This window comes from Grampus griseus (assembly GCF_964374135.1).
Source record: "Grampus griseus genome assembly, chromosome: X".
In the NCBI taxonomy this organism is placed as follows: domain Eukaryota; kingdom Metazoa; phylum Chordata; class Mammalia; order Artiodactyla; family Delphinidae; genus Grampus; species Grampus griseus.
The window spans coordinates 116,595,585-116,623,282 of record NC_138999.1 but is presented as its reverse complement, the minus strand read 5'-3'; the positions used below and the strand labels follow the sequence as shown (position 1 = coordinate 116,623,282).

General features: G+C 38.5%; 1 pseudogene across 1 annotated transcript in view; it reads right to left on the bottom strand.

The window, feature by feature from the left end:
- Positions 1-27,698, bottom strand: part of LOC309817634 (transmembrane 9 superfamily member 2-like) — a 101,803-nt pseudogene that overhangs the window by 22,339 nt on the left and 51,766 nt on the right. Inside the window, exons 12-18 of the transcript in view lie at positions 27,407-27,526; positions 27,145-27,202; positions 10,020-10,134; positions 9,648-9,692; positions 8,220-8,368; positions 5,594-5,705; positions 2,664-2,835 (exon numbers count right to left, since the gene is read on the bottom strand). The product of the transcript in view is annotated as a transmembrane 9 superfamily member 2-like (transcript). The remainder of the gene's footprint in view (positions 1-2,663; positions 2,836-5,593; positions 5,706-8,219; positions 8,369-9,647; positions 9,693-10,019; positions 10,135-27,144; positions 27,203-27,406; positions 27,527-27,698) is intronic.

Sequence of the window (27,698 nt, the reverse complement as noted above, 5' to 3'; positions counted from 1 at the left end):
AGTATGGCAGTATTAAGGCCTTCAAATAAGAAGAGTGATATTATTACATTAGTTCCCTATTTAAACCCCCTCAACTTCCCATCATTCCTACAATAAAATCTAAATTCCCTAGTACAGTAGAGTTTTTAAGACCCTGGTAAGATCTGCTAGCTCCTTATGTCTCTAATCACTATTGCCACCTAGTGCCACCTTCCTTCTCTTGCCATCTTGAACTTCTCTGTGTTCTTTGAAGATGTCATACTCCTTCTCACTTTAGGACTTTTGAACATGCTGTCACCTCTGTTTGAAACACTTGATTATCCACCTCTTCTTCAATATCATTTCTTTCACAAAGCTCATCAAACCCATAATTCCTTCTTTGTCCCCCATCCATTAAAATATAAGATCCACAAAAGCAGGGGACCTTACCTGTCTTCTTCACCACTACGTCCCCAGCACCTAGTGCAGGGTCTAGTGCAGTGTAAAACAGAATAAGAAGCTTCTGAAGAAGAATAAATAGGGGAGTTGTAATTAATTATAAAGCATGGAAGGGCTATGTTAAGAATTCCTGCAAAATAAGCCAAGGAGATGAGAGATTAGACATGATGGTCAAAGGAAGAGAGAAATTAAGATGAGTCAGTTGGGGGGAAAGGAAGTGCTACATTCACTTTCTGGGGCATGTCGAGTTGGCAGTACCAATGCGACATGCAAATGTTCAGAATATAATTGGAGAGAGGTTATGACTAGAGTTACAGATTTGGGAGCTGTCAGCACTGAGGAGATAAGTGAAGCCCTGGGACTAAATAAGCTCTAAAAGGGAGAGTGTAGAAAGAAAGGACTGAAATGCTGAAAGCTGAACCCTTGATAAACGCTAGAGTTAGGTGACAGGAAGAGGGAGGAAAACAAAAGAATTCACAGCGTGGTACAAGAAGAAGAATGCCAATCATGCTGGGAGAATTTCACAGAATAGGTGTTGAGTAGTGTTTAGCTAAGAAGCCAAGGAGGATGAAGACCAGGGAAAGGCCTTAGATTTGGCAAGAGACCACTGAGAGCCTTGGAGAGTCACATATTAGTGACAGAAGCAATTCAAGTGGTGGAGCCAACCAAAGGGCACAGATTTTTGTCAGCAATGTGACCATTTAGGATGACATCTAACTTCTGAAAGAAGCTGTTGTAATATAAGACTCCCAGAAAAAGGCAGCCTGAGTCAAAGTGTTAGGTAATGAAGAAAAGAAAACATAATCCATCTAACTGCACATTACACAAATAGAAAAGCCAGTAACTCACAAGGGGAGAAACCCAAAACAGAACACGCGAGGGGCAGAGACAACACGTACGCACAGCGATACGGATGAAATTCACAAACAATCTTGAGAAAAAGAAACCAGACCCCAGTGAAGCCAGACTTAAAATAGTAGATCTCGTATGATTCCATTTACCTACAGATCAAAAACAGGCCAAATTAACCGATGCTGTTAAAAGTCAGGATAGTGGTTGCTTTTGGGGAAAGGTGAATGGAAAGAGGCCCGACAGTGGCTTTGGGCGTGCAGATCACGTACTGTTTATTAACGTGGGTGTCAGTTACAGATTGTGCTCACTGCTCTACACTTATGATGTGTGCACTTTTCTGCAGGCATATTTCAGTAAAAAGCTTAAAAACCTCAAAAACAAGCATGAGGAGGCTGGTAGACTAGAATGGTGAGACACTCTCAAGCCTTCGGTTTTAAATAGAACTTTTTTAGTTCCCCAACCAGGGATCAAACCCGGGCCCCGTGCAATGGAAGTGGAAGAGCGGAGTCCCAACAACTGGACCGCCAGGGAGGTCCCTAAATAGAACTTCTGGTGGCTGAGAGATGAGAGAAGGTCTGTCCAGTCTTCTCTTTACTGAGGAGTTGAGAGCAGCAGTATACGAAAAGCACAGAAAGAAGCCACCAACCAAGATGCCCAGTTTCTCAGATAATGTCTACATGTGTCTTAAGGCTTTGATTTCTGACAAACTTCCATTGTTAATTTTTCCATATTTGTTGAGGCTGAGAGTTAAAATCGGAGAAAAATATTTGAAATGTTCCAAACTTATCTACAAAAGTGATATGACTTGAGCTAAAACCAGAACTTAAAAGTGAGGCAGGTAGAGGTGGACCGCTGCTTCCCTTGGGTTAGAAAGGGAGTACAGCTCTCCATCTTCATTATTTCTCCAACTGGATCATCTTAGAAATCATGCCATTGTTTCACCTGCTTCAAGTATTAATTTAAACAAAAGTTTCCATCACAGCGGAACCCAAATAACAATCCCAAATGAGTAATCCTGAGAAGTATACATCTTGTTCCTCACCTATAATTGCTTATATTGACTTAATCTAATTTTACTCATTTAAAAGTTATTCAAGTCGGTTAATTTTTTATGCTTGGGAGCTAGTCAAAGGTGATTACACATAACCCTTACTGTGCTTTGGAACACATCCCTACTGTTTAAAAACATTCACAAGAGACAGTCTTACAGCTAAGTACATAAGGTCCCTCCAGCTCCCCGGGCTTTGCAATCTTTTATCTCCAAAGCATAAAAATGAACATGATGACTTTGATCCCTCTTTCTTCCATTAATTGTTAATTGATGCTTATTATATTATGGCTATCGCCAAGTCTTTTTAGAGAATCTGAAATACACAAAGTAATTCTGTGCTTACCTGTGAAAAGGAAGAAAATCAAGACCATGATCATCGTGTACCCAAAGTACAAAATGGTGTTTGCAATGCCCGTGATTTGAAGTTTGGTAAAGAAGTAATAAACTGCATACAAAAGAAGGTAAACAGCTGTAAAACTGCTGGCAAAAAAGGCTCTCCACCACCAATGATAATCCTGCAAAAAGAGGTAGAAAAAACAAATTTTTAGATGAAATTCTAACTATCCATGGGTTAGCAATTATTGTAATAACAAGAAACATAAAATAGGCTCTGTAGGATTATGGATTAAAAGAAATAAAGGGGGAAGTTTTATAAGAAATTTAATATAATATGTACTGTCTGACTAATGTACATCCTGCTTGGGGAGCCCTAACAATGATAAACTCTTGGTTTCCAGGGGGACAATGTGTGCCCTCGGGGATTGTACTTCTAATGTGTGCATCCTTTCTCTGCAGATGCTGCCTCGGCCCTGGAAGGCTTTCAGGTCAGCTTCAATTTACTGGCCAGAGTTGTGCTGGGCCTGAATTGATGCCTCAGGCCAGGTAAAAAAAGGTGAGTATAGAAATTTAAGATAGACCTTTTTTTACCATTTCAGTTTTATTGGGATTTTTATTGAGATATAACTGACATACAACACTATCTAAGTTTAAGTTATACAGCATAATGATTTGACTTACATACATCATGAAATGATTTTCACAGTAAATTTAGTGAGCACCCATCATCTCATACAGATACAAAATTAAAGAAACAGAAAAAAATGTTTTCCTTGTGATGAGAATTTAGGATTTACTGTCTCAACAACTTTCATATATAACATACAACAGTGTTAATTGTATTTATCATGTTGTACATTACATCCCTAGTACTTATTTATCTGATAACTGCAAGTTTGTACCTTTTGACCACCTTCATCCAATTCTCCCTCCCCCCAACCCCTGGCTCTGGTCAACACAAACCTGATCTCTTTTTCTATAAGTCTGTTTGTTTCTCTAAGACAGACTTTATGGTTAATAGGATTTGTTTTAACTGGCTAAATTCAGGACCCATGGAGGCATGACTGAGGTCAATAATCAGGTTAGTCTCATCCTGTCCCATGGGCCCTTCCTGATAGTAATTTTACCATAAAGGCACTGTGGTCAAGGGCCAAGGGGATAAAGTGTGCAGAAAAGAGTTAACATAGCAGGTCTGAGGTTGCTATCTTTGGAAGGGTCTGCTTACAAGGTTGACTCTTGGCTTATATCTGGGAATTTGGCATTTAATCATTCCCTGACTGATGAGACTGGTTTGCTCTACCTAGAGTGTACCTAGAGTGTACAAACAATGTGATTTATGGTGAACACTTGCTTTCCTTTTCAGAGTCTGGAATTTTGGGAGTTGCTAGGCAGAGGGTGCCTATGTGACTAGCTCCCAATAAAAACCTTGGATGCTGAGTCTCTAATGGGCTTCCCTGGGCAGACATGTTGCACATATATTCCTGCATTTTTTTACTGCTGGAGAAAGGAGCATGCTTGGTGTGTCCTCTCATGAGAGAGAGAAAGCATAGGAAGACTGCACATGGATTTTTTTCCAGGTTCCACCTGTGTCTTTTCCCCTTGCTGATCCTGTTGTGTATCCTTTTGCTGTAACAAACCCTAGCCAAGAAGACATCTACACCCTGAGTCCCATGAGTCCTTCTAGTGAGTCACCAAACATGTGGGTGGTCTTGGGGGCCCCCAAAACATTTTCTAAGGAATAAAAATATACACATTATATGCCTATCAATGTATGTTTCATTAATGACTGTTGCAGATTTTCTATGACAAAATGTACCACAGAATGAATGAGTAGCTAAGTATAATATATACATAATTATATATTTTTTACCTTTATTCTTATAGCTCAAGAAAAAAATGCTCTAAGACATCATGTATATAATAATCATTCCCTAAACTCTCTTGTCACCTTTAGAGCGTCACATTAAACTACCAAAATAAGAGGGATTTAGGGGATTTAAGAAAACATGTTCAGGGACTTCCCTGGTGGCACAGGGGTTAAGAATCCACCTGCCAATGCAGGGGACATGGGTTCGAGTCCTGTTCCAGGAAGATCCCACATGCCACGGAGCAACTAAGCCTGTGCGCCACAACTACTGAGCCTGTGCTCTAGAGCCAGCAAGCCACAACTACTGAGCCTGTGCTCTAGAAACCGTGAACCACAACTACTGAGCCCACGTGCCACAACTACTGAAGCCCGCGTACCTAGGGCCCGTGCTCTGCAACGAGAAGCCACCGCCATGAGAAGCCCGCACATCACAACAAAGAGTAGCCCCCACTCGCCGCAACTAGAGAAAGGCCGTGCACAGCAACGAAGACCCAACACAGCCAAAAATAAATTAATTAATTAATTAACTTAAAAAAAAAAAGAAAACATGTTCACCACCAGCTTAGTTATCCAAAATGACATCAGGAAAAAATTGGGGATGGCATGGGGTAAAAAGAATTATTTATGCCCATGGTAACCAAAAGGCAATGAAATGAAAGAGAAAGGGCCTTTAGCAGCAATCTCAAACCCATAAAATGCAATCCTGGCCTAAGCTGCAAGAAAATTTTAATTGTTAAAAAGAAAACATCATCGAACCAGATCTTTTATATGTCTAAACTATCAAATCAGTTCCCTATATTTTTCTATGTTAACTGAATATTACGCAGCAATTATAGTAACTAGCCAGAGAGAAATTGCTTTCTGTTGAAAATTTTCCATCAAAGTAGCATTAACTTGATAGATGCATTAAAATTAAAATGTGTCATTAGAAAAACACAATATAAAAGTGATCCCAAGTTATAGAAACCATGCAGTTAACATTTATTTCAATTCCTTTCTCAACACAGACCTCTAATTCCAGTAATGCAAGTTTAGAAAGCTTCAGATACATTTGTTTCCTATGTCTTTACCTCAGTACACAAATGAAAATAACACAGCAAAACGGTAGCTTCTGAACAAATAATCAGGAGAATTATAAAGACTAAGAAAAGGAAGCCAAACATGAAGTACATCTGATGAGACCTGAAAAGAAAAATGACAGCTTTAAAATAATCTTTAACTTAACAATACACACAAAAAGATCCGTCCAACTCTATACAGTAAACTGTCACACAATTTTCTCACCTTGGGCTTTTCATTCCAAACCTTCATCTATCCATGCAGTATCATCAAATCCATGTAGTATCCATGTAGTATCGAGTATATATATATATATATATATATATATATATATATATATATATATATATATTCCTTTACCTACACAGCTTCAGAGTTTGGTCATATCCTCTTTCGTCAGAATCAGTGTTGCTACTTACCCATATTTCTCTGATCCTATAATTTAGTTTTCACTTGAGACCCATCAATTTTCTCTATACACATTTAAAAACATGCTTTCTCTTTAGAAATGGAAGGTTGTAAATGCCATAAATACCAGTGACTACATTATACAACAGAAAACCACAGAAACACACGCCATTTTGCTTTTGGAGGTCTGTTGACAGGTAGCTTCCCCAAATAGGTCTTTATAGCATGACACACATAATTCTATTAAATATACTTTCAAACATGCATCTTTAAAAACATCTATGTGTGGATTACATTTAGGTCAAACTTCGAAGGAATGAAGTAATTTCTTTCATTATTATAGAGCGAGCTGACTAAATTGGGATAAGAAATACACATTTTTAAAAGCCTTCTGAAGAGAAGAAGAAACTGGTGAACTGATCAATATCCCATTTTAAAACCTCATGTAAGATGTACACCTGGGAGTGAGGATGAAGGATGGAGGTAGGAGAGAATCACCTCTAGAGTTAATAAATACATACAAAGTTGTACACAACAAGCGTGCTGTTTCTCATTGAAACAAAAATTAATTCATCTATTAGAGAACGAACTTATGGTTACCAGGGGGAAAGGGTGGGGGGAAAGGGATAGTTAGGGAATATGGTATTGGCATGTACACATTGCTGTATTTAAGGTGGATAACCAACAAGGGCCTACTGCATAGCACAGGAAACTCTGCTCAATATTCTGTAACAACCTAAATGGGAGAAGAACTTGAAAAAGAATAGATACATGTATACATATAACTGAATCACTTTGCTGTACACCTGAAACTATCACAACATGGTTAATCAACTATACTCCAATATAAAGTAAAAAGTTAAAAAAACTTTTTTTAATTAATTCATCTAAAGAATCTTTCAGTTTCGCTTTAAAGTTACTTTTCCTTCAAAAACATCTGGAAAATTTGGTTACTGTAATCTATTTCGCAGCATGTTAAATATTTAGTTGCTGACAAGGTAACAGATTTTATTGCTTATCTTTTAAACAATTTTGACACAATGCTGTTTAAAAGGTGAGCAGTTAATGTACGTGATTAAGCCTAATTTCCAAGGACTTCAAAGTTTTGTCCAGAAGATTCCTTTGGGACAAAAGTGTTATAAACACACACAGTTGGCGACTGCATTTTATTTATTTTATTTTATCTTATCTTATTTCATTTTATGGTGCTTTTGCCCCCTCTCCAAAAATCCTTCCACAGTAACACCCCACTTGGCCAACTCCCGAAACCAAAATGCTGTCAAGAATCAGGAAGTAAGAAAAAAAGGGACTTGGAGCAACTGAAATAGCAGTCACAAAGCAGGGGCACTAAAGCTGTGGCACTTTAATCAGAGAGTACCTGTTCCTACTTCACATGCATCTCTAACTATCTTGGCTATTAGACTTCTTAAACTACAACAGATTAAAAGTAGCAGATAAAAAGAGGAATGTTATAAGGAAAAGGCATCTGACATCAGAACTAACAGTTGACAGAAAGGAAGATAGAAAACCATTACTTATAGCTCAGTACAGATGAAGACCCAAAATCAGTGGTCTCCAAATTATTTTTAGCAGAGAAGCTCTAAATGAAATCTTGCATGGAAGACCAGTATGGAAAACAGATACAAATCAGAGCTGCCCCTTCCCATCTTTACGCATCTCCCTCCAAGGGACACCCCCATCCCACCCCTTGCAAAATCTCAAAGAAGTACAGTTTGAGACCAACTTTTCTAAGTCACCTGGAAAGGCTTAAAAAGAAGTTATTAAGGGCTTCCCTGGTGGCGCAGTGATTGAGATTCCGCCTGCCGATGCAGGGGACACGGGTTCGTGCCCCGGTCCGGGAAGATCGCACGTGCCGCGGAGCGGCTGGGCCCGTGAGCCATGGCCGCTGAGCCTGCGCGTCCAGAGCTTATGCTCCACAACGGGAGAGGCCACAACAGTGAGAGGCCCGCGTACCGCAAAGCAAAAAAAAGAGGTTATTCATTTCCAAAAAGGAAATCTTTATAGACATTTCCATCCAAAAGTAGCTTTATAATTTTGTGAATTAAGTCTTAGTTTCCTAGGAAATTCCCTCAGGTCAGATTGCTATTTCCTGGATAAAACAGGGTAGCAAATAAAGTTTTACCACACCAGAATTTAACCTCTTTGACATATAAAAAATTGATTTATTAACATTTAATATTTTTGAGATTATGAAGATACAATACTCACCAAATACTGTTTACAATGCAAAAGAGTTGAATAAAAATACAGCCAAAAGGTAAAATGCCACTGATGATGAGGCCAAAAAGTGGTTTTCTAATGAAAGTCTGTTGAGGAATCTGACGGGGAATCTGGTTTGTGCGAACTGGATACCTAAACTGCTCGAAAATAAATGAAATGAAAATCAGAATGAAACAAAACTGAAGTAAATTTATACAGATACCATCAAAATACACAATCTTGAATCTGAATATTTCCAAGAGCAGTTATGTGGGCAGAGGCTAGACCAATGCTGTGCAACAGAAATACTATGATGCAAGCCACAAATGCAGTATCAAATTTTTTAGTAGCTGCATTTTAAAAAGTAAAAAAAAAAACAACAGGTAAAATTAATTTATTAATATATTTTATCTGATCTAATGATCTAACATGTCCAAATACTATCATTTAAATTTATGATCAATATAAAACTTATTAATCAGATATTTTGCGTTCCTCTTGTTGTTGTTCTAAATGGTTGAAAACCAGTGTGTATTTTACACTTACAGCACATAATTCAGACTAGCCACATTCCAAGTACTCAAAAGCCACAGGTGTCTAGTGGCCAGCATACTAGATAGGACACAGCTAAACAGTAAGGATGTTTATCCTTTCCTACAAATTTCAAGGGAGAGATTGGACAAAACTTACTAGTGACTATTGCAATATGAAATAATATATGATGTCCGAAAGTTCTCCCTTAGAATTTGTCTAATAATTTGCCTCTGAAAATTTGTTAATAGCTTTCAGAAAATTTTCTTTTTCTGCTCTCTGTGGAACTCCACCTCCTGTTTTGTTTTGTCTTATTTCTCCCCTGCTATATCTTTATAATACAACCCTTTTGCAGTGTGGCCTCATTTAGTCTTTTTGGTATACTGTTCCTTTTCCCTATACGTGGAATAGGCTAACTTCAGATCTGTAAACTGGATTAGATGAAAACTATTACGTATAGAATGGATAAACAGCAAGGTCCTACTGTATAGCACAGGGAACTATATTCAATATCCTGGGATAAACCATAATGGAAAAGAAAAAAAATCTGTAAACTGAACAGCCTCATTCCTTGGATTGTGTCTTAGCTTTCTTCCCCCAACTATATAGTCTTATTATTTTTCTGACTTTCTTAAAGTCAGCCTTCCTACAATATATCCTTTTAATTTTGCCCATCAGAGAGAGAGGGAAATATAAACAACCCATAAAATGAGAAATACATTAAAGAATGCCTTTTAAAGTGTTACTGTCTTTCATTTACAATTTGTAGGAGTCTTTTATCCCTAAATGATTATTCTTTGTCATTTTCTCCAATGGTACATCTTCCATTCCATGTATAGTCTACACACATGGAGGTATTATTTCAGACATCACTCAATGGTCAAAAGAAGTATTTTTAAAGTTTACCTTTTTCTTGCTTCCAATGTATGCACCCAAAAATGATAGTGGGGGCTTCCCTGGTGGCGCAGTGGTTGAGAATCTGCCTGCCAATGCAGGGGACACGGGTTCGAGCCCTGGTCTGGGAAGGTCCCACATGCCGCGGAGCAACTAGGCCCGTGAGCCACACTACTGAGCCTGCACGTCTGGAGCCTGTGCTCCACAACAAGAGAGGCCGCGACAGTGAGAGGCCCGCGCACCGTGATGAAGAGTGGCTCCCGCTCGCCGCAACTAGAGAAAGCCCTCGCACAGAAACGAAGACCCAACACAGCCAAAAATAAATAAATAAAATTTAAAAAAAAAAAGAAAAGAAACTTGTTTAAAAAAAAATGTTAGTGGTACTGAAATTCCAAACCACGTTGTGAGGATACCTATCAGGGTACCAAAGGAGACGGCAGCTGATGACCCTTCCACCCAAAGAATTAGATTCATGATGAAGAGGTCAGCAAAGAGGATACTAGAGGAGAAAAGTCATCAGAAAACGTTATGATTTCAGGAAAATGTTATAAACATACTTGATGTGAATGTCAGAACACTCTTTTGGTGGGAAGGATATCACAAATTACTACGCTAAACCCCAGAAGAATATTAAATCACACTGTAAAAACCCAGTCATTGAGCTGGAGCGTAAACTCAATACCATATAATAAGATAGCAGTTTATTACAGGACATAATTTCTACATTCCACTCATCTTTTCAGCTCAAGAGTCTAGCAGAAAATAAATAAGGTGTGGAATAATATACCACTGAAAAACTCAATATGCAATATAGTGAACACAATTAAGAAAATACATATATTAAAAACAGATTTTAGGGGACTTCCCTGGTGGCGCAATGGTTAAGAATCCGCCTGCCAATGCAGGGGACACGGGTTCAAGCCCTGGTCCAGGAAGATCCCACATGCCGCAGAGCAACTAAGCCCGTATGCCACAACTACTGAGCTTGCGCTCTAGAGACTGCGTGCCACAACTACTGAAGCCCGCATGCCTAGAGCCCGTGCTCTGCAACAAGAAAAGCCATTGCAGTGAGAGAAGCCTGCGCACCACAACGAAGAGTAGCCCCCGCTCGCCGCAACTAGAGAAAGCCCGCGCGCAACAACGAAGACTCAACACAGCCAAAAAATAAATAAAAGTAATTAATTAATTAAAAAAAAGATTTTAGAATCCTAGACTGAATGAAATGGACTATTAAAAGCCTCAAGTCAGGGGCTTCCCTGGTGGCGCAGTGGTTGAGAATCTGCCTGCTAATGCAGGGGACACGGGTTCGAGCCCTGGTCTGGGAGGATCCCACATGCCGCAGAGCAACTAGGCCCGTGAGCCACAACTACTGAAGCCTGCGCGTCTGGAGCTTGTGCTCTGCAACAAGAGAGGCCACGACAGTGAGAGGCCCACGCACCGCGATGAAGAGTGGCCCCGCTTGCCACAACTAGAGAAAGCCCTTGCACAGAAACAAAGACCCAACACAGCAAAAATAAATTAATTAATTAAAAACAAAAGTACCAATGACACCGTGGATCTGAGGATTAAATTAGTCAGTGCTTTAAAAAAAAAAGCCTCAAGTCAGACAAGTATTCATTTAAAACAAAGAGTTTTACAAATATTTCCCGTAAGAAATTTCATTAAAATTATCTTACACACATCTTTATTTTTTTCACAGCCTTCCTAATAAAGATTCTGCCGTACAATTTCTATTAATAGCTCTAAGTAATGGGGGAAAATTTTTTACTATCATGCAGATATTTTCAATTTCTTTTTCTTTGCCTTCAGTACAGGAGGTAAAGAAATTTTAAAGGCTGCCTCACATGTAGTGCAGATAGGGCTTGAAGTTATTAAAAGTCCTTTTAAATTCCAGCATAGTGTAGGAGGCATTTTCAGGAATGGTGGCCAGTTTGATTTGCTTTTAAAAAATATATTTGCCGGGCTTCCCTGGTGGTGCAGTGGTTGAGAGTCTGCCTGCTGATGCAGGGGACACAGGTTCGTGCCCCTGTCTGGGAAGATCCCACATGCCGCGGAGTGGCTAGGCCCGTGAGCCATGGCCACTGAGCCTGCGCGTCCGGAGCCTGTGCTCCGCAACGGGAGAGGCCACAACGGTGAGAGGCCGCGTGTGGGAGAGAGTAGGAATGGGAGTTGGAATTAACAGATGCAAACTGGTATCTATAGGATGGATAAACAACAAGGTCCTACTGTACAGCACAGGGAACTATATTCAATATCCTGTGATAAACCATAATGGAAAAGAACAACAAAAAGAGTGTACGTATGTATAACTGAGTCATTTTGCTGTACCGCAGTAATTAACACAACACTGTAATTCAACTATACTTAATAAAAGATAAATAAAAAGTACATTGAGGGCTTCCCTGGTGGCGCAGTGGTTGAGAGTCCGCCTGCCAATGCAGAGGACACGGGTTCGTGCCCTGGTCCGGGAAGATCCCACATGCCGCGGAGCGGCTGGGCCCGTGAGCCATGGCCGCTGAGCCCGCGCGTCCGGAGCCTGTGCTCCGCAATGGGAGAGGCCACAGCAGTTAGAGGCCCACGTACCGCAAGATAAATAAATAAAAATACTATGTAATATTTCACAGCCTAACTAAGTGTAATGAGATCACTATTTTAAGTCTAGGAAATAAAGCATCATATATCTAAAGATGAATAATTTCAAATGAGCTGATAAGGTTTTTGTTATTACTTTTTCATTTGAAATGTTTTATGGACTGGCTTAACTGTTTAAATTTTATTTTTCACTGTTGTGTTTATGGTTTATTTTGTATAACTTTTTATAATAAAATAATTTAAATTTTCCAAAAAAAATAAAACAGAGTTTTAAATTAGTCATTCAAAATCAGCAGGTCAACCCCTAAGTCTACTGGATAACCCCCCAGGCAAGCCCAGCTACTGTGCTTGTATGTGTGCCAGACAAGTTTGATCACAGCTACAAGCTGAGTATGGCTGTGGGTGGGTATGGATGTGAGTGTTTCTGAAAGCCTAAAAGATGAGGTTGAAAAGGTGGGCAGAGGCTAGATTGTGGAAGGCTTTGAAAGTCAGGTTAAGGAATGTAGGCTTTATCCTGTCAGCATCGGGAAGCAACTGAAGGGTTTTTACACTCAAAGCTGTGAGGTACACAGCGCAGTTTTTCCAGGAAGGTGAACCTACAGCATTTCGAAGGACAAATCTAAGGGAGGAGACACTAGAGGCAAGGAGACTAAAATGTTAAGAATCTGTACAATGTGGTGATGGTTAAAATGTAAAGGATGGATATAAAAGACCTGAAGGATACAAAAGACGTGAAGAATTAAAAGACTTTGGGTTAAAGATGGCAGATTGAACTCACACATTTAGCTCTGCTCCCTCCTCAAAACCCTGATAAAATTATAGCAAAGGAATTTTTAAAAGGCATAAATACAAAAGGATGGGGGATACAGGGGAGAAGACATTAACAGCAAATTTTGGAAACCAGATAGCGGACAAATAGTAACCAAGTTAGTAGAAAGTGGGAACCTGTATCCGAAGCCATCAGTAGGGAAAGCTGAGAGGTAACTCAGTTTATACCACAAGGGACTTCCCTCGTGGCCCAGTGGTTAAGAATCTACCTCCCAATGCTGAGGACGTGGGTTCGATCCCTGGTCAGGGAACTAAGATCCCACATGCTGCGGGGCAACTAAGCCCGTGTGCCTCAACAAAAAATCCCGCGTGCCGCAACGAAGACCCGACGCAGCCAAAAATAAATAAATAAAAATTTTTTTAAAGAAATTTTATACCACAGAGCTCCAAAAAGGTTCAGGAATTTGCAGTGCCAGGTACCTCTACAAATAGGGGTGAACGACTGGCTAACACCAGGAGGACTGGTTGAAAGTCAGCCTTAGATGCTAAAGACCTGCAGAGCCAAACAACTCCCCTTGAAGACCTCCACATTAGACGGGAGGGCTAGTCCCTTAGAGAAGATCCCTGAAGCTCAGAAGAAAACTTTACCAAGAAAATATATGATCTTCAGAGAAATTAAAGAAGACTTTGCAGCCATGAGACAAGAAGAGGAAATTTTAAAGGACTTTTGAGAAAATAGAAGAGGTCTTAGGAATTAAAAATATGACAGTAGGTGCTTATATGTGGAATCTAAAAAAAAATACAAAGAACTTATTTACAAAACAGAAAGAGACTCACAGACATAGAAAACAAACTTATGGTTACCAAAGGGGAAAGGGGGTGGGGATAAATCAGGAGTTTGGGATTAACATATACACACTGCTATATATAAAATAGATAACCAACAAGCACCTACTGTATAACACAGGGAACTATACTCAGTATTTTGTAATAACCTATATGGAAAAGAATCTGAAAAAGGATATATACATATATGTATATGTATAACTGAATCACTGTACTGTACACCTGAAATTAACACAACATTGTAAATCAACTATACTTCAATTTTTAAAAAATGACAAGAGGAATTTAAACCTTAATAAAAGGGTTGGAAGATAAAGCTGATGAAATGTCTTAGAAAGCAGTGTTTAAAAAAGAAAGAAATGAAGAACAGGAGAAAAAAAGGAAAATTAATGATCAACCCAGGTATATGAAAAACAGAAGTTATGCGGATAGACAGAGTTCTTTCTGAATGTATTTTAGGGATATTAAGTAATCTGCTGAAGATTGAACAGCTGATAAGAGGTAGAGCTGGGATTCTTAATCAGATGTGTATGACTGTTTTAAGAGCAAGCTTTCTCCATTCCACTGTGCTATAATAAAGTCTCTATGGTAGGAACCAACTGGACCAATCACGTCTATCTTCTCCTACCCCAAACATTTTGTCAAAGATCAGAGCCAGGGAATGTGGTGACAGCCACTTCATGCTGAACCAGCTTAGGCTTTGAGGTCTACTGTTTAGAGAATCTCTGGTTTTGTTCTTCAGTTGTAAATTCTCTCAAGGTCCATTCTAATTTGCGGATTTTAAGGCTGCCTTCACAATTACGATGTATTTTCAATTTCTTACTTAGGATCACTGCCTTGGATGCTTCCCCCTCTCTCATTATAAGTGAGTTGGTCCTTTCTAAACCTTCAGTCATTTGTTCTTTCATTTTACTACTTCTACTCCACCTTTCCCCCTTGTGTTCACGGTCTCTTCTGTCTATCAACACTTTTTTCAGTAAACATATCTATTCATACTTTGCTCCTGTTGAAGATGTAGTTTCCAGTTCTTTCAAACAACAACATATACAACAACAAAAGCTCCACCTTATGTCTCATCAGTTTTTGGCATCTCAATAAGGGAGTCTAGTTTCCCATGACTTAACCATACTTCTTAAAATGTTTTTTAATACCTTTCTGCTGTAATGAATTTGTTTAGCCACGATATTCCTCTGCCACATTTCCTAGCTTTGGAGAGACTCATTTCAGCTGTTATCTTTCTATGGCCAGAAAAATTACTTCTCACTTGACAAATCATAACCTCCCTTCTTATACATAAACTCAATTAACCCGTCTCAACAATTTCCCTTTTCAAAGTACACTCTAGAATGTTGATATGTGTTTAATGATTCTGTAACTGCCCTTCAATTTCAGGTTTTTATATTCTAAGTGTGAATTCCTTTGTCAATCTCTAATTATTTCTAGACCTTTTCATAGAATCTTAAACAGCAAAACTAAAAGGAAACTTAAAAGGTAACCTGGGTCCACCTCCTACTCGAAACATTTATTCACACATTCATTAAACATTTATTGAGTACCTATGTGTTCGGCCCTGGTGTTCCAAGATAAATAAAACAAAAATCCTTGCTCTGATAAAGCTCAGTCTAGTGGGAGACAGAGATAAACAAATAAATTACAACATAGGAAATGCTATAGCAGATGATAGGCATAGAACAGTAGGAACAGAAAAGAAAAGAGTGACTAAAAATGCTTTGTAGCTCACAAAACAATTTCACAATCCATTAGTTCATTTACTTCTCTAAATGACTCTGTGACACAAGCATTACAAGTAAGCAAATGGACAATCAGAAAGGTTATAGGACTTATCCAAAGCCACTCACCTAATACTGAGTACTGGAATTCAAACTTTCTACTTCTAATTTTAAAATTTGAGTACATGCCAATCAACCTCTGCTGACTCTTTCCCTTTGCTACCTACTGCTTTAGGAGTTACATGAAGGAATAGGACATCATTTAATAATTTTAGGGACTTCCCTGGTGGCGCAGTGGTTAAGAATCCACCTGCCAGTGCAGAGGACATGGGTTCGAACCCTGCTCCAGGAAGATCCCACATGCCACAGAGCAACTAAGCCCATACGCCACAACTACTGAGCCTGTGCTCTAGAGCACACGAGCCACAACTACTGAGTCTACATGCCACAACTACTGAAGACTGCATGTCTAGAGCCCATGCTCTGCAACAAGAGAAGCCACCGCAATGAGAAGCCCGTGCACCGCAACAAAGAGTAGTCCCCACTCGCCACAACTAGAGAGAAAGCCCACGTAGAGCAACAAAGACCAAATGCAGCCAAAAATAAATAGATAAATTTATTTTAAAAAACAATCAAATAGGGCTTCCCTGGTGGCACAGTGGTTGAGTCCGCCTGCCGATGCAGGGGACACGAGTTCGTGCCCGGTCCGGAAAGATCCCACATGCCGCGGAGCGGCTGGGCCCGTGAGCCACGGCCGCTGAGCCTGCACGTCCGGAGCCTGTGCTCCGCAACGGGAGAGGCCACATCGGTGAGAGGCCCGCGTACCGCAAAAATAAATAAATAAATAAATAATTTTACTTTCTTCAATTTCTCTTAGGAAGCGTATGTTCATTAGTTTAACTGCTTCTCCATTTAAATTCAAATCCATTTTTTATCATCTTTATTGGAGTATAATTGCTTTACAATGGTGTGTTAGTTTCTGCTTTATAACAAAGTGAATCAGTTATACATATACATATGTCCCCATATCTCTTCCCTCTTGCATCTCCCTCCCTCCCACCCTCCCTATCCCACCCCTCTGGCTATCTATTTTACATTTGGTAGTGTGTATATGTCCATGCCACTCTCTCACTTTGTCACAGCTTACTCTTCCCCCTCCCCATGTCCTCAAGTCCATTCTCTAGTAGGTCTGCATCTTTATTCCCGTCTTGCCCCTAGGCTCTTCTGACCATTTTCTTCTTTTTTTTAGATTCCATATATATGTGTTAGCATACGGTATTTCTTTTTCTCTTTCTGACTTACTTCACTCTGTATGACAGTCTCTAGGTCCATCCACCTCACTACAAATAACTCAGTTTCGTTCCTTTTTATGGCTGAGTAATATTCTATTGTATATATGTGCCACATCTTCTTTATCCATTCATCTGTTGATGGACACTTAGGTTGCTTCCATGTCGTGGCTATTGTAAGTAGAGCTGCAATGAACATTTTGGTACATGACTCTTTTTGAATTACGGTTTTCTCAGGGTATACGCCCAGTAGTGGGATTGCTGGGTCACATGGTAGTTTTATTTTTAGTTTTTTAAGGAACCTCCATACTGTTCTCCATAGTGGCTGTATCAGTTTACATTCCCACCAATAGTGCAAGAGGGTTCCCTTTTCTCCACACCCTCTCCAGCATGTATTGTTTGTAGATTTTTTGATGATGGCCATTCTGACCGGTGTGAGATGATATCTCATTGTAGTTTTGATTTGCATTTCTCTGATGATTAATGATGTTGAGCATTCTTCCATGTGTTTGTTGGCAATCTGTATATCTTCTTTGGAGAAATGTCTATTTAGGTCTTCTACCCATTTTTGGATTGGGTTCAGGAACAAGACAAGGTTGCCCACTCTCACCACTATTATTCAACATAGTTTTGGAAGTTTTAGCCACAGCAATCAGAGAAGAAAAAGAAATAAAAGGAATCCAAATGGAAAAGAATAAGTAAAGCTGTCACTGTTTGCAGATGACATGATACTATACATAGAAAATCCTAAAGATGCTGCCAGAAAACTACTAGAGCTAATCAGTGAATTTGGTAAAGTAGCAGGATACAAAATTAATGCACAGAAATCTATTCCATTCCTATACACTAATGATGAAAAATCTGAAAGTGAAATTAAGAAAACACTCCCATTTACCACTGCAACAAAAGGAATAAAATATCTAGGAATAAACCTACCTAAGGAGACAAAAGACCTGTATGCAGAAAATTATAAGACACTGATGAAAGAAATTAAAGATGATACAAATAGATGGAGAGATATATCATGTTCTTGGATTGGAAGAATCAACATTGTGAAAATGACTCTACTACCCAAAGTAATCTACAGATTCAGTACAATCCCTATCAAACTACCACTGGCATTTTTCACAGAACTAGAACAAAAAATTTCACAATTTGTATGGAAACACAAAAGACCCCGAATAGCCAAAGCAATCTTGAGAAAGAAAAATGGAGCTGGAGGAATCAGGCTCCCTGACTTCAGACTATACTACAAAGCTACAGTAATCAAGACAGTATGGTACTGGCACAAAAACAGAAATATAGATCAATGGAACAGGATAGAAAGCCCAGAGATAAACCCACGCACATATGGTCACCTTATCTTTGATAAAGGAGGCAAGAATATACAGTGGAGAAAAGATAGCCTCTTCAATAAGTGGTGCTGGGAAAACTGGACAGCTATGTGTAAAAGAATGAAATTAGAACACTCCCTAACACCATACACAAAAATAAACTCAAAATGGATTAAAGACCTAAATGTAAGGGCAGACACCATCAAACTCTTAGAGGAAACTTAGGCAGAACACTCTATGACATAAATCACAGCAAGATCCTTTTTGACCCACCTCCTAAAGAAATGGAAATAAACACAAAAATAAACAAATGGGACCTAATGAAACTTCAAAGCTTTTGCACAGCAAAGGAAACCATAAACAAGATGAAAAGACAACCCTCAGAATGGGAGAAAATATTTGCAAATGAAGCAAATGACAAAGGATTAATCTTCAAAACATACAAGCAACTCATGCAGCTCAATATCAAATCCATTTTTTTACTGTCCATGTATATGCCATGAGGCACTGAAATTCTCTGGTAACCTATCACATTCTAAGAACTAAGAATCCCAGTACCTTATGATTCTCTCTCTCATGTACCTAAGAGAGCCCCTAAACCTCTTGCGGGAAAAATGTTCTTTGTATCATGCCTGGTTTATTGCTTTTAAACTGCATTCAGTTATATTAACAGAACTAGGAAACTGAATATGTCTTGCATTTTAAATTATTTATGATTCAGTCATTTACTGAGCACTTACTCTCTATAAGCACTCATACTTCATACAAGGCACTGGGCTACACACTGTGAAAGATACAGAAATGAGTAAGACATAGTACTGACCCTCATGAGTCTTTGAATGTAAAATGAGAGATAAGACATATCACAAATAACTCCAATCTAAGAAATACTGTTGTAAGTGTTGTAATAATGGTAATAGACATTGTACAATTTCAAAACATGAAAGTGGTAGTATTTGAGCTAGAAATTAAAGAATGAACAGAAATTTGTCATTGGAAAATTGGAACGAAGGGATTACAAATAGATGGAATAGCTTGAGCAAAGGCATGATAATAGAAGAAAACAGTAGCTAATAACCACAGCTACCATTTATTAAGCACTTATTATGTGCTAGGCACTGTTCCAAATGTTTTAATACATTATCCCATTTAATCTTCATAACAACCATATGAAGTAGATAATACTATTATTTCCATACTGCAGATGAAGAAGCCTAAGATTAGAAAGGTAATAATATTAGTAAATGATATTAGTAAATATTATTTAAAACTCCTTTTTTGGCTATCAAATTTAAGACAGCTGCATAATGCAGTAATTATAAATCTGTGTTGATGAGCATACAAAGCATTAAGATGTAATTTGTAGGACAATAACAGCACAAAGGAGGGAGGAGGGAAAGGAGCTATATACGAGCATATAATATTTTTAATAATATTGAAATTAAGTTGGTACTAATCTGAACTAGATTGTTATAAATTGAGACATTAATTGTAATCTATAACATAACCACTAAAAAGAAGCTCAAAATAATAGTAAAAGAAAGGACAAGGGAATAAAAATAGTACACTAAAAATATCTATTTAACACAATAGAGGGCAGTAATGAAGGGACAAAAAAGACCTAAAATTTATAGAAAGAAAATAGCAATATATCAGATGTAAATCCTACCTTATCAATAATTTCATTAAATGTACATGGATGAAATATTCCAATTAAAAGGCACAGGTTGGCAAAAGGAACCCCCCAAAAATGATCCAAATAAATATATGATGTCTACAAGAGACACAATTTTGATTCAGAGACACAAACAGATTGAAAGTAAAAGGATTTTACATACGGATGACACTTGAACAAAATGGGTTTGAACTGCACGGGTCCGCTCATACATGGATTTTTTTCCAATAAATACATACTACAGTGCTATACAATCTGCTATTGGTTGAATCCGTGGATGCAGAATCGTGGATAGAGAGGGCTGACTCTAAAGTTATACACAGATTTTTGACTGTGCAGGTGGTCACGGCCCCTAGTCCCCATGTTGTTCTAGGGTCAACTGTATATAGATATATCATGCAAACAGTAACCAAAAGAGAGCTAGAGTGGCTATACTTCTAACAGACAAAATATATTTGACTTTAAGACAAAAAGCATTATGAGAGGTAAAGAAGGACTTTTATAACAATAAAAGTATCAATCTATCAAGAATATATAACAATTGAAAACATATATGTACCTAACAGCAGAGCCCCAAAAATATATGAAGCAAAAACTGACAGAACTGAAGGAAGAAACAGACAATCCAACAATGATAGCTGGAGACTTGAATAAACACTTTCAATAATGGATAGAACAACTAGACAGAAGATCAACAAGAAAATGAAAGACTTTAACAACACTGTAAACCTCCTAGACATAACAGACATCTATAGAACACTCCACCCATTGACAGCAGAATACATATTCTTCTCTAGTGTACATGGAACGTTCTCCAGGATAGACCATATGTTAGTCCATAACACAAGTCTCAATAAATTTAACAGTTCTGAAATCACCCAAAGTATAATGTAATTGAAAGGAATTAAAGAAGACCAAATAAATGAAAAGACATCCTGTATTCATGAATTGGAAGACTTAATATTGTTAAGATGGCAATATCCCCCAAATTGATCTACAGATTCCATGCAGTCTTATCAAAATCCCAGTCAGCTTTTTGAAGAAACTGAAAAGCCCTTCCTAAAACTCACATGGAAATGCAAAGTTCCAGAACAGCCAAAATAATCTTGAAAAAGAACAAAGCTGGAGGACTCCCACTTCCTAATTTCAAAATGTATTAAAAGCTACAGACTAAAATCAAGACTATGGGTGGGATTCCCTGGTGGTCCAGTGGTTAAGAATCCACCTTCCAATGCAGGGGACGCGGGTTCGATCGCTGGTTGGGGGACTAAGATCCCACATGCCGTGGGATCTATGCCCATGCGCCGCAAAAACTGAGCCTGTGTGCCACAAGTAGAGAGCCCACATGCCACAACTACAGAGCCCACGTGCTCTGGAGCCCATGTGCTACAACTAGAGAGAAGCCCATGTGCCACAGTGAAGAGCCTGCACACCACAACAAAAGACCCCACATGCCACAACTAAGACCCAACACAGCCAAAAATAAATAAATAAATAAATAGATTAGAGATAATCTCAGAGATTACAAATACACAAAAAGGAGCAACAAACTTTTAAAAAAAGGAAAAAAGGGGCTTCCCTGGTGGCGCAGTGGTTGGGAGTCCGCCTGCCGATGCAGGGGACGTGGGTTCATGCACCAGTCCGGGAGGATCCCACGTGCCGCGGAGCAGCTGGGCCCGTGAGCCACGGCCGCTGAGCCTGCACGTCCAGAGCCTGTGCTTCGCGGCGGGAGAGGCCATGGTGGTGAGAGGCCCGCGTACCAGAAAAAAAAAAAAAAAAGAAAAAAGACTACGGGTACTGGTCTAAGGATAGACATATAGACTAATGGAATAGGAGTGAAAGTTCAGAAATAAACCCACAGATTTATGGACACTTCATTTTCAATAAGGGAATCAAGACAAATCAATTGGAGCAGAAGAGTCTTTTCAACAAATAATGTCAGGACAACTGGATATCCATGTACAAAAGAATGAAGTTAGATCCCTACCTCACACATATACAAAAATTAACTCAAAATGGATCAAAGACCTATATTTAAGATGTAAAACTAGAAGACTTTTATATGAAAACATAAGCATAAATTTTATTTTTCTTTTTTTGGGCCTCTCACTGTTGTGGCCTCTCCCGTTGCGGAGCACAGGCTCCGGACGCGCAGGCTCAGCAGCCATGGCTCACAGGCCCAGCTGCTCCGCGGCATGTGGGATCTTCCCAGACCGGGGCACGAACCCGTGTCCCCTGCATCAGCAGGTGGACTCTCAACCACTGCACCACCATGTAAGCCCAAGCATAAATTTTAATGACCTTGGATTAGGCTTCTTAAATATGACACCTAAAGCACAAGCAACCAAAGAAAAAGTAAATAAAGTGAATGTCATCAAAATTTTAAAGTTTTGCACTTCAAAGAACACTATCAAGAAATTGAGATGACAATTCACAGAATGGAAGAAAATATTTACAAATCATATACCTGATAATCAACTAGTAACCAAAATATATACAGAACTCTTACAATTCAACAATAAAAAGAAAAATAATCCAATTTAAAAACGGACAAAGGATTTGAATAGACATATTTCTAAAGAAGATATGCAAATGACCAATAAGCACATGAAAAGATGCTCAATATCATTAGTCATCAAAAAGTGTAAATTAAAACTACAATGAAAGATCACTTCGTAATAATTAGGATGGCTATAAGCAAAAACAGTAACAAGTGTTGACAAGGGTGTAGAGAAATTGGAACCCTCATACATTGCGGGTGGGAATGTAAAATGGTACAACAACTTTTGAAAATAGTCTGGCGGTCTCTCAAAATAGTAAGCATAGTGACCATATGACCCAGTAATTCTACTCCCAAGTATATACCCAGTATCTACCCAGTAGAACTGGAAGCATATTTTCACTCAAAACATCACATACAAATGTTCATAGCAACACTATTCATATTATCCAAAAGGTGAAAACAGCCCAAATGACCATCAACTTATGAATGGGTAAACAAAAAGTGGTATATTGATACAATGGAATACTGTTCAATCATAAAAGGAATGAAGTAGTGATACATGCTATAACATGGATGAACTCTGAAAACATTATGCTAAGTGAAAGAAGTCAGACACAAGAGGCCACACTTTTTATGATTCCATTTATATGACATGTCCAGAAGAGGCAAGTCCATAGAGACAGAAATTAGATTAGTAGATTGCCAGCTGAAAAATTCCAATGGCATTTTTCACAGAGATAGAAAGAGCAACCGTAAAATTTGTATAGAACTGCAAAAGACCCCGAATCGCCAAAGCAATCTTGAGAGAGAAGAATAAAACTGGAGGCATCACATTTCCTGATTTCAAACTATACTACAAAGCTATGGTAATCAAAATAGTATGGTACTGATATAAAAATAGACACATAGACTAATAGAACAGGATTAAGAGCCCAGAAATAAATCCCTGCATATACTGTCAACTAGTATTTGACAAGGGAGCCAAGAAATTGATAAGTGCTGTTGAGAAACTGAATAACCACATTCAGAAGAATAAAATTGGATCCCTATCTAATACCACTCACAAAAATTAACTCAAAATGGATTAAAGACTTAAACATAAGACCTGAAACCATAAACTCCGAGAAGAAAACATAGGGTCAAAACTCCTTGACATTGGTCTTCACACAATTTTTTGGATATGACACCAAAAGCACAAGCAACAAAAGCAAAACTTAAGAAGCAGAACTACATCTAACTAAAAACCTTCTGTACAGCAAAAGAAACAATCAATAAAATGGAAAGACAACTTACAGAATGTGAGAAAATATTTGCAAATCATATATGTGATAAGGAGTTAACATCCAAATTATATAAAGAACTCACACAACTCAATAGCAAAAAAACAATCTGGTTGACAAATAGGCAGAGGACCTGAATGCACACTTTTCCAAAGAAGACATACAGATGGCCAACAGACACATGAAAAGACGCTCAACATCACTAATCATCAGGGAAATGCAAATCAAAACCACAGTGAGATATCACCTCACACCTGTCAGAATGGCTATCACCAAAAACAAGAGATAAGAAGTGTTGGCGAGGATGTGGAAAAAAAGGAACCCTCGTGCACTCTTGATGGGAATCTAAATTGGTACAGGCACTAAGGAAAACAGTATGGAGGTTCACCAAAATTTTTTAAATAGAATTACCATATGATCCAGCCATCCCACTTCTGGGTATATATATAAAGGAAATGAAAACAGGATCTCAAAAGGATAGCTGCACTCTCATGTTCATTGCAGCATTATTCACAACCTACTCAAGGCCTCATTAATTAGAAAGGGGCAGAATTGGGAAATGGACCCCTATGTGTACAGAGCATAGGGTGTGTGTGTGTGTGTGTGTCTGACTCTAAAGCCTATGCCGGTAGCCTCTAATGCTACCTCTCCACTTCAAAATATGGTTATGAGTTGTTGTTATTGTTGTCTATAATTAAATTATTTAAAAATAGGTAATGCATGCATATGGTACACAATGTGAAAAGTAAAAAGAAACAGAGAAACAGTGAAAAATAAGTATAAAATAGTCTCCTTCTCACTCTTGTCCCCCAGCCACCCAGGAGACAACCACTGTTAACAGTTGCTTTTCAAATTAAAAAAAAACTTTTATTTTCACAAAAGTGGTTTGCCCCTGCATCATTTCATAGCCCATGTAACCCTGAGCCATGTTATTATGGATTCCTACTCTAATTTTTAAATTTTTCTGTGTAAAACATTCTTCAAAATTGATCCCATAGAAAACACGATAAAAACAGCTCATAGTGCATTGCAAATGCTAATGCTTTTCAGACATTAATTGTTCAGTTTAGCTAATCAAGCTTAGTGACACAGCATATTCTAATTCTTTTATATTTTCTATTTCAATGACGTAACTTCTTTTTACAATAAGATGGAACATCTGTCTGATGAAAAATGGGCCATTATTATTCATCTGAAGCCACGAAGGCAGTTTCAGGGGAGATTTACATTTATTTCCTCTACAGTGCCTAGCATAATGCATTAAATATAGTAAAAAACAAAAACAAGACAAAATTTTTTAAAAACACAATAAATATGTTGAATGAGTAACTAAATAATGAAGAGAATAGTACATGGTTTGTTGACTAGTTCTTGCTTGCAATATCCCTTGCATGACAATCCAGTATAATGACTTTAGCACAATGGCACTTTGTTGCCAAAGTTATTCAATTTCAGATTCATCTGAGTCTTGAACTTGAAGCAACAAATATCTGAAATATTGTCAAGGACATTGCTTTCTTACATAAATATATTAAAGCATTCACCTCAGGAAAGACCACCCATTCTAGTTCCCTTGAAAAGAGTTATAGAAAAAGCAGATGGCTGTATTCAAGGTGGTAAGGGGGAGGGGAGTGCATTGTCCTTATTTTAAATAAGTCAAAAACTGCGGTACATGTATTTGATGTGTAAACGTATAATGTTCAGTCTTTTCAATGATATTACCTTTTTCCCTGGAGTTTAGGAAAAAACAAGCCACATGTAGATAAAAGATTATGAGCCTACTGAATATATCATCTATCACTGCATTGAATTGTTTATGGCATTATACTCAGTCACAGAGCATTTGTTCTCATTTTGTCACTAATTAGTATATAATATAACTGAATTTACTATGTATAAGTTTCATTATAGGACTTCCACTATTGTGACACACTCTAGCATCAAGGACATGGGAATTTTACAACAAAAGAAAATTAAAGTACCACATAACAGTTAAGATATAATCCACTACTTTTTCCTTAAAAAAAAACAAACTTGTCCTTCAGAACATGTCAAGGAAAGAATTTTTTTTAATGGAACTTGCTATGGACTGAATTGTATCCCCCAAAATTCATATGTTGAAACCCTAATCCCTAATGTGACAGTATTTGGAAATGGGGCCTTTAGGGAGTGATAAGGTTTACATGAGGTCATGAGGGTGCGGTCTTCATGATGGCATCAGTGCCCTTATAAGGAGAGACACCAAAGAGTTCTCTCTCTCTCTCTCTCTTTTCCCTTGCCATGTGAGGACACAGCAAGAAGGCAGCTAGCAGCAACCAGGAAGAGAGTGCTCACCAGGACCCGACCCTGTTGATGCCCTGATCTTGGGCTTCCCAGTCTCCAGAACCGTGAGAAAATAAATGTCTGTTGTTTAAGCCACTCAGTCTATGGTATTTTGTTATGGCAGCCCAAGCTGACTAAGAAAAAACATATTAAAGAATTTGGAGATAAAACCTGAAGCAAGTCAGCACCTTATCAGTGAGGTATTATGGGAAGAGCACTGGATGGGATGTAAGGGGTGCGTTCAGTTATATACAGCCTGGGCTTCATGACTGACTTCTTGTGTGACCTTGAACATGCTGGTTCCACATCTCTATAATTAGGGGACTGGATGAGCTCCCATTATGGCCACTGTGCAGCACCACCCCGACTCCCACTCTGACCATGACTGTGCCTGGGGACTGTAGTCACTAATGACACTGCAGTAACTAGGTGAGACATGAAGAAATAATCACTGAAGGCAAGGACGAAGAGAATAACACAATGTAGTGTATAAATTGCCACTCTAACATGATATATAAGGCAAGATGCATAACGGAGATGAGCATTTATGAAACCTGCTTCAAAAACAAAGATCAAAATGGAATACCGCAGCACCATCGCCATCTCTTTGTACTAGGGTTTAAGATGTACAGAAAGATGAAAAGAATGCAGATACACCAGAAAAAGAATGCTGAAGCCACAGAAAAAACAGTGGTCATTCAACTCCTTTCCACTCTTCATTATCGTGTAAAATGATTTTTCCAAGATAAAGTATAAGAAAGGGGCTTCCCTGGTGGCACAGTGGTTAAGAATCTGCCTGCCAATGCAGGGGACACGGATTCGAGCCCTGGTCCAGGAAGATCCCACATGCTGTGGAGCAACTAAGTCCGTGCGCCACAACTATGGAGCCTGTGCTCTAGAGCTCACGAGCCACAACTGCTGAAGCCCATGTGCCACAACTACTGAAGCCCACATGCATAGAGCCCACGCTCTGCAACAAGAGAAGCCACCGCAATGAGAAGCCCATGCACCGCAACAAAGAGTAGCTCTCACTCACCACAACTAGAGAAAGCCTGTGTGCAGCAACGAAGACCCAACTCAGCCAAAAATAAATAAATAAATAAAGTTATTTAAAAAAAAGTATAAGAAAGAGTATAATTGCGTAGAGAAAAGAGAATGTGAGATACCAACCCAGGACACAGTAGTGCCGTCAGCAAAAAATTTGTCTTCCACTTAATACCTCTAAATGCTGAGGAAGTAAAGGACAGAAGAGTTACTGGAGCAACTGGATTTAGTCCACTTTACAAATACTTTATAGTAACTAACACACAACTACATTTTGCTAGGTCAGCTAAAATTCCCCATGCAATTTCTGAATTTTTAATTTTACAGCTTTTTAATTTCTACATTTAACACACCAACTTACTGGAATAATAACAGTTGCAATGCTTACTCATATACATCTTAGCAGATACGTATCCAGCAGAGGTTCCCAGAAGGACCCATAACAGAATAGCACTGGTCATTAAAGCACCTCGATTGGCAGGGGAAAGGAAACCAAGACAGGCCAGAACTAAAGGCACAAAAGAGAAATATCAAACCAGTGACAATAATGGCCTCAAAAGCACATAGGACTTTATAATAAAGACAACCTTATGAAGATATTTTTATGAAACAGCATACAAGGAAATTCTCTGATGTTATTCTCTTAGCTAATTTTTTTGACAATTTTTTCTTAATGAAAA